Here is an 11,652-nt window from a genome sequence, read left to right as displayed (position 1 = left end):
TCTATATCTATAATTTATCATCTCTCTCTTTATCTATCATCTATCTATCATGTATCATATCTATCTATCTATTATCTATCTATTTATCTATCTATCTATCTATCTATCTATCTATCTATCTATCATCTATCTATCTATCTATCTATCATCTATCTATCATCTATCTATCTATCATCTATCTATTATCTATCTATCTATCTATCTATCTATCTATCTATCTATATCTATCATTTATCATCTCTCTCTTTATCTATCATCTATCTATCATGTATCCTATCTATCTATCTATCTATCTATCTATCTATCTATCTATCTATTATCTATCTATTTATCTATCTATCTATCTATTATCTATCATCTATCTATCTATCTATCTATCTATCTATCTATCTATCTATCTATCATCTATCTATCTATCTATCTATCTATCTATTATCTATCTATCTATCTATCTATCTATTATCTATCTATTTATCTATCTATCTATCTATTATCTATCATCTATCTATCTATCTATCTATCTATCTATCTATCTATCTATCTATCATCTATCTATCTATCTATCTATCTATCTATCTATCTATCTATCTATCTATGTATCTATCATCTCTCTCCTTCTCTCTCTCTCTCTATCTATCATTTATCATCTCTCTCTTTATCTATCATCTATCTATCATGTATCATCTCTATCTATCTATCATCTATCATCTATCATCTATCTATCTATCTATCTATCTATCTATCTATCATCTATCTGTCTGTCTGTCTGTCTGTCTGTCTGTCTGTCTGTCTATCTCTATCATTTATCATCTCTCTATCTATCTATCTCTATCATTTATCATCTCTCTCTCTATCTATCTATCTATCTATCAATCATCTATCTATCCCTCTATCATCTATCTATCCCTCTATCATCTATCTATCCCTCTATCTATCTATCTATCTATCTATCTATCTATCTATCTATCTATCTATCTATCTATCTATATCTATCTATATCTATCATTTATCATCTCTCTCTTTATCTATCATCTATCTATCATGTATCATATCTATCTATCTATCTATCTATCTATCTATCTATCTATCTATCTATTATCTATCTATGTATTATCTATCTATCTATCTATCTATCTATCTATCTATCTATCTATCTATCTATCTATCTATCTATCTATCTATCTAGAGAAATGCATATATCGCCACCAATTAAACTTAAATTAAACAGATTTTAACTTCTAAATGATCCAAAACTTACTGAAGAATCTTGTTGAATAACTTTATTAAGATAAATAAACGCTATCTCAGAAACATTGGATGTCAGTGGTGTTGTTACAACCCCTGGTGAAGGCCAGCATGTTGGACAGCATTGATATAAAGTGGTGATTGCCAAACTATGGGGCTGCCCCCAAAACTTGAAACAGTGGTAGTGAGGGCCAGTCAGGGTGAGATTTGGGTAGAATTTATATTTGATCTCTTAGATAGATTTGAAAGCCAAGCATTGAAGGCAAATGAGGATGAAATTGTGTCCTGGATCTGTGGCTATACTTATTGAGCTAAGGAGGCCTTTACAAAGATTAGATGTCAAAGGGGGGTTTAAGGGGACTTCTACGGATATATGATAACATTGGAGTATCAGCCATAGTTCCATCAATACAGAGAAGAGCAAATAAATGCTCACCCCTATATTGCTCTTAGTTTGATCTTCATGCTAATTTCCCAGAAGAGCACACAACACACCCTTACTGGCCTTCAGGTTGAGTCTGCTATGGTCAGTTTCATGGAGTGGGGGGACAACCTTAAAGTTTGGGAACCACTGAATTAGATTATTTGTAAGACATCATGATTTTAATATCTTCAGCGCCCATCCATTTGATCTTCACATTGGGTTACGACTCTTTGTAGCAGCAGTTTTGAGAACATCGATGGTCAAAATGACACATAAGGAGCATGTAGAGAATGTCCTCCCACAAACTTCATGCAAAACTATATGGGAATAACTCCAACGTTAAGGAGGATTACAGACTCTTCATTTTAGCGTAGTGACTTTATGGCTCCCCAACTCACCAACAACACCAGTGTCAATATTAGCCTCTTCTGGTTGCCCCCTCTCTGGCTATACATCCCATAACTATATACTGTACCAGCATGGGGTGACAATACAATGTCACCGTTCTCTTTCTCTGCCATTCTCTTCTTCATCTTCTGATCCCCGATTTCTCTACTTCTCTTCCCCTTCCTTATCCCGGCTCCCCTTCTCCTTCAGTTCTCCCTTTCCCCACTCCTGCTGATTTCTATTTTTACCCATTTTCTCTCCCACTCTCTTGCCACGTTTCTCTCCACTTCATCTTCTGACCTACCCTCCTTTCCCCAATCCAATGTGCTCTTCCCTTTCCCCCTTAATTGCTCCTCTTATTCCTTCTAGTGCTTTTCTCTCCCCATCCCTCTGCTTTGCCCTTTTAGAAGCTTCTCTACATTTGCATCCCCATGTTTTATCTTCTTCTTTAAATCTTTCCCTTTTGCTTCTTCCTTTCACTCCCTTTATTTATGACTTCTCTCTGCTTTCCCCTTTTCTTTTTTATGCCTGTGCTCTGGCATTGGCATGTGGCCCCTGTGCAACTTACAGAATGCTGGGATGCTAGTGGGTTGCTAGTGGGTTGCTAGTGGGTTGCTAGTGGGATGCTAGTGGGATGCTAGTGGGATGCTAGTGGGATACTAGTGGGATGCTAGTGGGTTGCTAGTGGGTTGCTAGTGGGATACTAGTGGGATGCTAGTGGGATGCTTGTGGGATGCTTGTGGGATGCTAGTGGGTTGCTAGTGGGATGCTAGTCGGATGCTAGTGGGATGCTAGTGGGATGCTTGTTGGATGCTTGTTGGATGCTAGTTGGATGCTAGTGGGATGCTAGTGGGATGCTAGTCGTTTGCTAGTGGGATGCTTGTGGGATGCTTGTGGGATGCTAGTGGGATGCTTGTTGGATGCTAGTGGGTTGCTAGTGGAATGCTAGTGGGATGCTTGTGGGATGCTAGTGGGATGCTTGTTGGATGTTAGTGGGATGCTAGTGGGTTGCTAGTGGAATGCTAGTGGGATGCTTGTGGGATGCTAGTGGGATGCTAGTGGGATACTAGTGGGATGCTAGTGGGATGCTTGTGGGATGCTTGTGGGATGCTAGTGGGTTGCTAGTGGGATGCTAGTGGGATGCTAGTGGGATGCTAGAGGCCTGTTGGTGTCCCCACATGTCACTACAAGCCTTCCTGCATTGCTTGGGCCCCTCCTCAGTCTACCTCTGGACCTAATGCTACTGAATTATAATTCAGAATAATATTATCTATCCTGCAATAAATATACCCCTACATTGCATTCAATTACAGGTCACAGCCAGCCAGCAGAATTTTAAATGTTTTGAGATGTTCGGGATGCGATTGCCTCCTGGGGACATTATTTCAGAAAAAAACAGATAAGAGTTTCTAATGGGCCAATGTTATAAACCTTAATGAGTCATAAGGCTCCCCACTGGCCTGGAATGTTTCGCTTGTTTGCCAAAATGGCGCAGGAAACGGTTCAACAGTTCAGCAACTCTGCAAACTCATTATAAGTCCCCTGGTAAAAAAAAAAAAAAAATGTTTGCTTTTTTTCTGCACAATTTCGGGGGGATGCCAGCAGAGACTTTATGCATTCAACCAATTAATCAGCCGTCCAGTTTTCTTGGAGACAAATACTGGGAACCTGTTACTGAAAAGAGCTCTTGATTGGCCACTGCTGCACAAAAAGGCACGTTTTTAATGGAAATCTCTTAGTCCTCAGAAGAATTATCTTAAAAAAAGATTTCATCAGAGATGCGGCAGGTACCCGTCAGCTCTTTCCTTCAGAGCATAAGGTAAATGCCAAAATGACCCGACAAACTAAAACCTGGACATAGGGCTGCTGTATGTGATTGGCAGTACAGCCGTCTCTGCCCCTTCCTTGGCTGTAATTGATATTATAACTGAGCATGGGGTCCCTGTATCACATGGGGAACCCTGTATCACTTGGGGTCCCTGTATCAGATGGAGTCCCTGTATCACATGGGGGTCCCTTTATCACATGGGGTCCCTGTATCACATGAGATGCCTGTATCACATGGGGGTCCCTGTATCACATAAGGTGCCTGTATCACATGGGGGTCCCTGTATCACATGGGGTCCCTGTATCACATGAGGTGCCTGTATCACATGGGGGTCCCTGTATCACATAAGGTGCCTGTATCACATGGGGGTCCCTGTATCACATGGGGTCCCTGTATCACATGAGGTGCCTGTATCACATGGGGGTCCCTGTATCACATGGGGTCCCTGTATCACATGAGGTGCCTGTATCACATGGGGGTCCCTGTATCACATGGGGTCCCTGTATCACATGAGGTGCCTGTATCACATGGGGGTCCCTGTATCACATGGGGTCCCTGTATCACATGAGGTGCCTGTATCACATGGGGGTCCCTGTATCACATGGGGTCCCTGTATCACATGAGGTGCCTGTATCACATGGGGGTCCCTGTATCACATGGGGTCCCTGTATCACATGAGGTGCCTGTATCACATGGGGGTCCCTTTATCACATGGGGTCCCTGTATCACATGAGGTGCCTGTATCACATGGGGGTCCCTGTATCACATGGGGGTCCCTGTATCACATGGGGTCCCTGTATCACATAAGGTGCCTGTATCACATGGGGGGTCCCTGTATCACATGGGGTCCCTGTATCACATGAGGTGCCTGTATCACATGGGGGGTCCCTGTATCACATGGGGTCCCTGTATCACATGAGGTGCCTGTATCACATGGGGGTCCCTGTATCACATGGGGTCCCTGTATCACATGAAGTGCCTGTATATCACCTGAGGGCCAAGTGCATCAGCCTGACATGAGGAATGGGGCAGAACTACTCAGAGGAGAGTTGCAGAGTAGAACTTGGCTCAGATTTTGCAATGAGATGTTGTATGAGTTGCATGGAGCTGCTGTAGCAGTGAAACATTACACCAGATCCAGGCCCGGATTTGCGGCAAGGCCGCATAGGCCCGGGCCTAGGGCGGCAAAAAAATAGGGGCGGCATGCCGCCCAGCCGCACTATGGGGACGCGTGCGTCCCCATTCAATTACAGCAGCTGCGCCGGCGAAAAAACGCCGGCGCGCTGGGAAGGGGAGGTGAGGTGGGTGGTCGGACCGCGCGGCCTAGGGGCGCCGAACATTGAAATCCGGCGCTGACCAGATCGATGTAACAGGGGCCTGAATCTATGCCATAAAGCACATTTCTACCGCCAGCCGCATCTTTTAGATGCACTGTCCCTTTAACTGTTTTTTACATAAGGGAAGCACAAAATGAGCAACAGCTGTGAAACATAAACAACAAGGAAAAGACTGGGTGGACTTCAGAGCTTTTTTTCCCTATAAAAGCTGCGTAAAATAATTGTCAGGCTACAGAATGAGACAAGCACAAGACCAGTATCCCTTGGTTTCATATAGAAACGTTGGAAAGTCCAATAGAGACTTGTGTCGGCAGCAGCAGCAGTCACAGAGCAGTGGGTAGAGCCCAGCAGGGAGGGCTATGGGCTGAGCCTTCACACTGGCCTGTGCCACCTCCTTCCATCTCTTGCACAAGGCTCTGCCTATGGGGAAGAACCAAAGGTGGAGTTAGACAATCCCATATAACCCCCAGCACTGAGCTGCAGGATTAGGGGGAAAAAACGAAACTAAATTGAAGTATCAGTGGTGGAGAGAGAGTGCAGCATCTGGAAACGGACACATCTGGTTGTCACGCAGAAAATTCAAGCACCCTGTTATATTACTGATAAAGTGCAGCATCTGGGAACCAACTCACACGCGCAGAACAGAGGCAGACGATTACCCTGCTGAGAGCGCAGCAACAGGACACCAGCGTGCACTTCTACTTGGGGCACACAGGTAAGGCACCCTGATACTCACCTGCCCGGTTGGCAGTGATGCGATGCATCTGGCACCTGTTCTTCCATGTGAATTTCTGGGAGGGACCTTGCATATTACACTTGTGAAATGTCGCTTTAAACCAATTTTAAGAAAGGATTATTGTTGAAGTTTAAGGGGTGCAATCCCCCCTTAATATATTCTATTTAAAGTGAAGGAAATCAGAGCTGAGCCGGTCTGATATAACATGATGTTATTTGCTCAGCACATTGTTACTGGCACTTTGGGTCCGTCGCCCCGAGGGGGTTTATTTTGTAGCCAAAACGTAATCCCTGTATAAAATGCAAAGAACAACATCCCCCCCCCTCCCTAGTGTGTAAACAAGAGAGGGACAGACTGTAGGCAGGGCACGTGCGCAGGGAAGAAAGGAATTAGTATTGTGCACATTTAATCCTCTCCTTGATCAGATCCCCGGCTGTCATCATCCACTTATGAGAAATGACCAACTGCAGGGAGAGTAGAAATAATTCCTACTATTGTACTTTCTGTCTTGAAGAAGGAATATCCAACGCTGCACAATATGTTGGAGCTCTAAAAATACACGTTAATAATAATGTTAATAATATTCCGAATAATCATAGATCCTGATAGAGTGTCACTGTAACGAGTGCTATTACAGATAAACTATAAATGATCAGTATCATCACAGCAGCCCTGCGACACCAGGACACGCCCCATCCATACCTCCCAACTGTCCCGTTTTTCGCAGGACAGTCCCGATTTTGATGATTTAACCCGCAGTGCCAGATTGTTACTGAAATGTCCCGACTTTCTCTTTGATCTTCTGCACTGAACAGCCAGAAAAAGATACGACGTTTCTAAAACTGAGGCTTTTGGCAGAGAGCCCAGGATGGCAGGTGCACTTAGATACATTTGTAAAAATGGTACAATGGTAACTATTTAAGATAAGCAGGTCTCTTGGGGAAATTGTGACTTGAGGCTTAAAGGAGAAGGAAAGGTTAAAAGTAAGTAAGCTTTATCAGAAAGGTCTGTATAAATACACCAGTAACCCTTCAAAGTAATGCTGCTCTGAGTCCTCTGTCAAAAGAAACAGCACATTTCTTTCCTTCTATTGTGTACTCATGCGCTTCTGTATCAGACTTCCTGTTTTCAGCTTAAACCTCCAGGGCTTGGGCTTGAGCATGCTCAGTTTGCTCCTCTCCCCATCCTTGCTGTAATCTGAGCCCAGAGCTATGAGTGAGCAGGGAGAGACTCAGGCAGGAAGTGATGTCACAACAAGCTAATATGGCAGCTGCTATCCTAAACAAACAGAGAGCTTCTAGAGCTGTTTATTCAGGTATAATAAAACATTCTACAGAATAAATATAGTGTTATAGCTTGTACTATTGTGGCTAATCTATTGGCAATAAACTGGTTCAGTAGCTTTCCTTCTCCTTTAAAGGGCAATTCACCTTCATTAGCAAAACTGTAATAACACATAAAACCTGAACCCTAAAACCCCCTTATACTTTCCATAACCTGCCATATTTTGTAAAAAGGATGTGTTATTTGAGGGTGTGTGGCCATAAAACGGGTGTGGTGGGAGGTACACATTCACCTGTATTTGTCCCCAAGGTGCTGACACTCAGCATGTGATGCTGGTGTGAGTGACAGGAAGGTGCGGCCAATAGAGTAAAGCAAACTGGGTCAGATACTGCACTTGCTACATTCCTACACATAATGCAATCAGTTCCACGGAAGAAGCTGCTGGGACAGGCGGTGAGGGAACATTACTCAGCAGGTCCAGTTAATTTACACTTTTTTGGTTTAGGCAAGCACTATGGCTGCTCCCGCCTATAGGTCTAAATTGAATTATGCAGAGAAAAAACTAAGGGGGGGGCAGATGAAGAAATTAGGACTCACCATAGTAAAACTCACCCACTTTCTATTTACACTTTTAGGATTTTTAGCGAATTTGTCAATTACTGAACTATAACATTCACCCAATTATAAATACGCTTCTAAAAAAAAATCCTAAAGAAAGGGATAGAAAGTGGGAGAGTTTTACTATGGTGAGTCATTTTTTCATCTGCCTCCTAGTTTCTTCTCTGCATAATTACATTTAGACCTATAGGCGGGAGCTGCCATAGTGCTTGCCTAAATCTGCCCCATTGTTTTTGTATACAGGTATGGGACATGTTATCCAAAATGCTCGGGACCTGAGGTTTTCTGGATAATGGATCTTTCCATGATTTGGATCTTTATACCTTAAGTCTACAAGAAAATCATATAAACATTAATTAAACCCAATAGGCTGGTTCTGCTTCCAATAAGGATTAATTATATCTTAGTTGGGATCAAGTACAAGCGACTGTTTTATTATTACACAGAAAAAGGAAATAATTTTAACAAATTTGGATTATTTGATTATAATGGAGTCTATGGGAGACAGCCTTTCTGTAATTTGGAGCTTTTTGGATAATGGGTTTCCAGATAACAGATCCCATACCTGTAGTAAATAGTGATGGGCAAATTTCTCCCGCTTTGCGACATCGAAAAAATTTGTGAATTTCCCACTAAATTTGCGAATTTGCGTAAAATTTGCGAAAAATTTATTTTGATGCCGGCGTCAAAATTCCACCACAATTTGACATGCGTTTAAGTCAATGGGCGCCTATAATTGTCACCGGCTTCAGAATTGTCGTCAGTGTCAAAAAAAATATTTCCGCTGCAATTTTGCGAATTTATTCGCCTGCGGCGAAACGTGGAAATTTGCTGCGAATACGCGCCTTTAGTTTAGTAGTAAACAATATAGCAGAGATTTATAGCAGAGAGTCAGACTATAAGCGATGGCCAGCCACAGGTTGAAAGAGCGTGATTGGCCAATTTCATGTCGTACCCAGGGGCGCTCCACCAATGAGGCGAGTTGAGACACTCGCCTCAGGCGGCAGCGCCCCCCTGGTTACCAGGGGCGGCAAAAATGCCGCTCCTGGTAACTAAGAGCCGAATTTCCGGTTTTCAACCCGGAAATTCGGCTCTTCTAGTGCAGAGAGCGCAATTGCGCTCTCTGCACTAGCGTCGTGCAGCGCCCCGACCCCCTCCTGCGCAGAAAATGTGAGCGCCGTGAGGAGGGGTCGGGGCGGCAATGGAAGGCCGCCTCAGGCGGCATAAAGGCGCGGATCGGCGCTGGTCCAACCCCCTGCCAACCAACCAATCAGAGCCTCCATTGTGTGATGTTAAGATCTGACCAGAACAGGTGATATTCAGCTCATATTCAGCTGTTTAAGGTACTTTGGGACCATGCTGAAAATATTTAAGGGTAAAAGCCCAATATAAAGTGACAGTGCTGCCTCACCTCTCCCATTGATTGTGCAATTTGATTGGCCAGGCCATATACTAACCAACCAGACACATTAGTGGCCAGATTGTATGCATTGGCATCAGTTCTTTCAAGGGAGTTCATTAACCGCTCCAAGATACTTCCTTATTATTATTATTAGCTGTATAGTGCCGACATATTCTGCAGCTTTGTACACAGGTGATACAGTAACTCACATCAGTCTCTGCCCCAGAGGAGCTGACAATCTAACTGGTTGGGAGGAGACCAGGGAACCTGAAGGAAACCCACCCAGACATACAAACTCCTTGCACCGACCCCCTGAGTCAATAGGTAATTCAGGAACCCAGTGCACCCGCTTTTGGCAGTTTTTGTTTGTTATTTATACTTTGTGAATCTGTATTGTTATTGTGCTCAAAAGGAAACTGTGGTTTTATAGGTTGGAACTTGCCGTGTGTGTGTGACTGGGAAACATTACTGTACGGAAACAAAGTGCAGTTATTACTGGTGCCCTTTGATATTTGAGACCCCCTCCGAAGTGTCAGGGTGAAATTCTAATGTGGTGGTTTATGGTTCTCTGACTTTTTGTTTGTTCTTTGGGCTTCGTTTTTACTGATATTTTTCTCACCTGCATTTTTTAACCTCAAGCCTAAAAAAAACAAAAAAAACAGTAAAAATAACATGGCATTTAGAATTTGCAGTTGACACGCCCCAGACTTTATTTTGGGATTTCCAGCTTGGCAAGCCGACAACAAACAAAATATTCCAACTTCCTGCTCTTTTGACTATAATGGGAATGACTCTCACCCTATTGAATTGAGATTTCTAGGTTTGTCGGGCTTCATACACTTCATTAATGGCAATCATTCTGACACATTCAGGTTGATTATCATTAACATCTATAAAGAGTAAGGATGCACCGAATCCACTATTTGGGATTTGGCCGAATCCCCTTTGTGAAAGATTCGGCAGAATACCGAACTGAATCGGAATCCTAATTTGCAAATGCAAATAACGGGCGGTAAAGGAAAAGTCAAATAATTCCCCGCCCGCACCTAATTTACATATGCACTAAAGGATTTTGTGCGGCCAGACACAAGGATTCACCGAATCCTGCGTAAAAAGCCAGAATCCCAAATCCTGGATTCGGTGCATCCCTAATAAAGAGGCAAACTGGAGATTTCCAGCTTGGTGGGCAGGCAGCAAACTGCTACAAAAGAGTCAAAATGAAAATTTCTAGACTGGTGAGCAGGCAGCAAAACACTTCAATTTGCTACTTTGTAAACTTGAAGGATTATTGTTCTAATGTGGCAGAGCCTGTTATCATTAACATCTATAAAGAGGCAAACTAGAGATGGGCAGCTTGGTGGGCAGGCAGCAAAAGTGCTGGAAAAGAGGAAAAATTACGATTTTCAGTATGTCGGGCAGGCAGCAAAAGTGCTGGAAAAGAGGAAAAATTAAGATTTTCAGTATGTCGGGCAGGCAGCAAAAGTGCTGGAAAAGAGGAAAAAATTAAGATTTTCAGTATTTCAGGAGGGCAGCAAAAGTGCTGCAAAAGAGGAAAAATAAGGATTTTCAGTATGTCGGGCAGGCAGCAAAAGTGCTGCAAAAGAGGAAAAATTAAGATTTTCAGTATTTCAGGCAGGCAGCAAAAGTGCTGCAAAAGAGGAAAAATTTAGATTTTCAGTATGTTGGGCAGGCAGCAAAAGTGCTGCAAAAAAGGAAAAATTTATATTTTCAGTATTTTGGGCAGGCAGCAAAAGTGCTGCAAAAGAGGAAAAATTAAGATTTTCAGTATGTCGGGCAGGCAGCAAAACACTTCAATTTGCTTCTTTATAAATGTTATGGTTAATTGTTCTAACCTGGCAGAGCCAGGGCAATTATCATTAATGTCTATAAAGAGGCAAATTGAAGATTTCCAGCTTGGCAGGCAGGCAGCAAAACGCTACAATTTGCTACTTTGTAAACTTGAAGGTTAATTTCAGCTTGGCAAGCAGCAAATCATTTCAATTTGCCTATTCATAAACTTGAAGGTTAACTGTTCCAACCAGGCAGAGCCAGGACAGTTATAATTAACATCTATAAAGAGGCAAACTGGACTTTTCCAGCTTGGTGGGCAGGCAGCAAAATGCTACAAAAGAGTCAAAATGAAAATTTCCAGCTTGGCGGGCAGGCAGCAAAACACTTCATTTTGCTACTTTGTAAACTTGAAGGTTAATTTTTCTAATGTGGTAAAGTGAACTGGAGATTTGCAGCTTGGTGGACAGGCAGCAAAAGTGCTGGCAAAGAGGAAAAATTAAGATTTTCAGTATGTCGGGCAGGCAGTAAAACACTTCCATTTGCCTCTCAAACAGAGGCAAAGTAGAGATTTCGAGCTTGGTGGGCAGGCAGCAAAAATGC

The 11,652-nt window shown here is 42.8% G+C and overlaps 1 protein-coding gene across 1 annotated transcript in view; it reads left to right on the top strand.

Moving 5' to 3' along the window:
• The first annotated feature begins 5,718 nt into the window (after positions 1-5,718).
• The window catches only part of ndrg1.S (N-myc downstream regulated 1 S homeolog), a 45,877-nt gene continuing 39,943 nt past the window's right edge, over positions 5,719-11,652 (top strand). Inside the window, 1 exon segment of the mRNA NM_001087158.1 lies at positions 5,719-5,936. The gene's annotated coding sequence lies outside the window, so the exon portion shown is untranslated.

The sequence above is a fragment of the Xenopus laevis genome, chromosome 6S (genome assembly GCF_017654675.1).
Source record: "Xenopus laevis strain J_2021 chromosome 6S, Xenopus_laevis_v10.1, whole genome shotgun sequence".
Classification (NCBI taxonomy): Eukaryota; Metazoa; Chordata; class Amphibia; order Anura; family Pipidae; genus Xenopus; species Xenopus laevis.
Note: the sequence above shows the minus strand (reverse complement) of the source record. Positions and strands in the feature narration are given on the sequence as shown.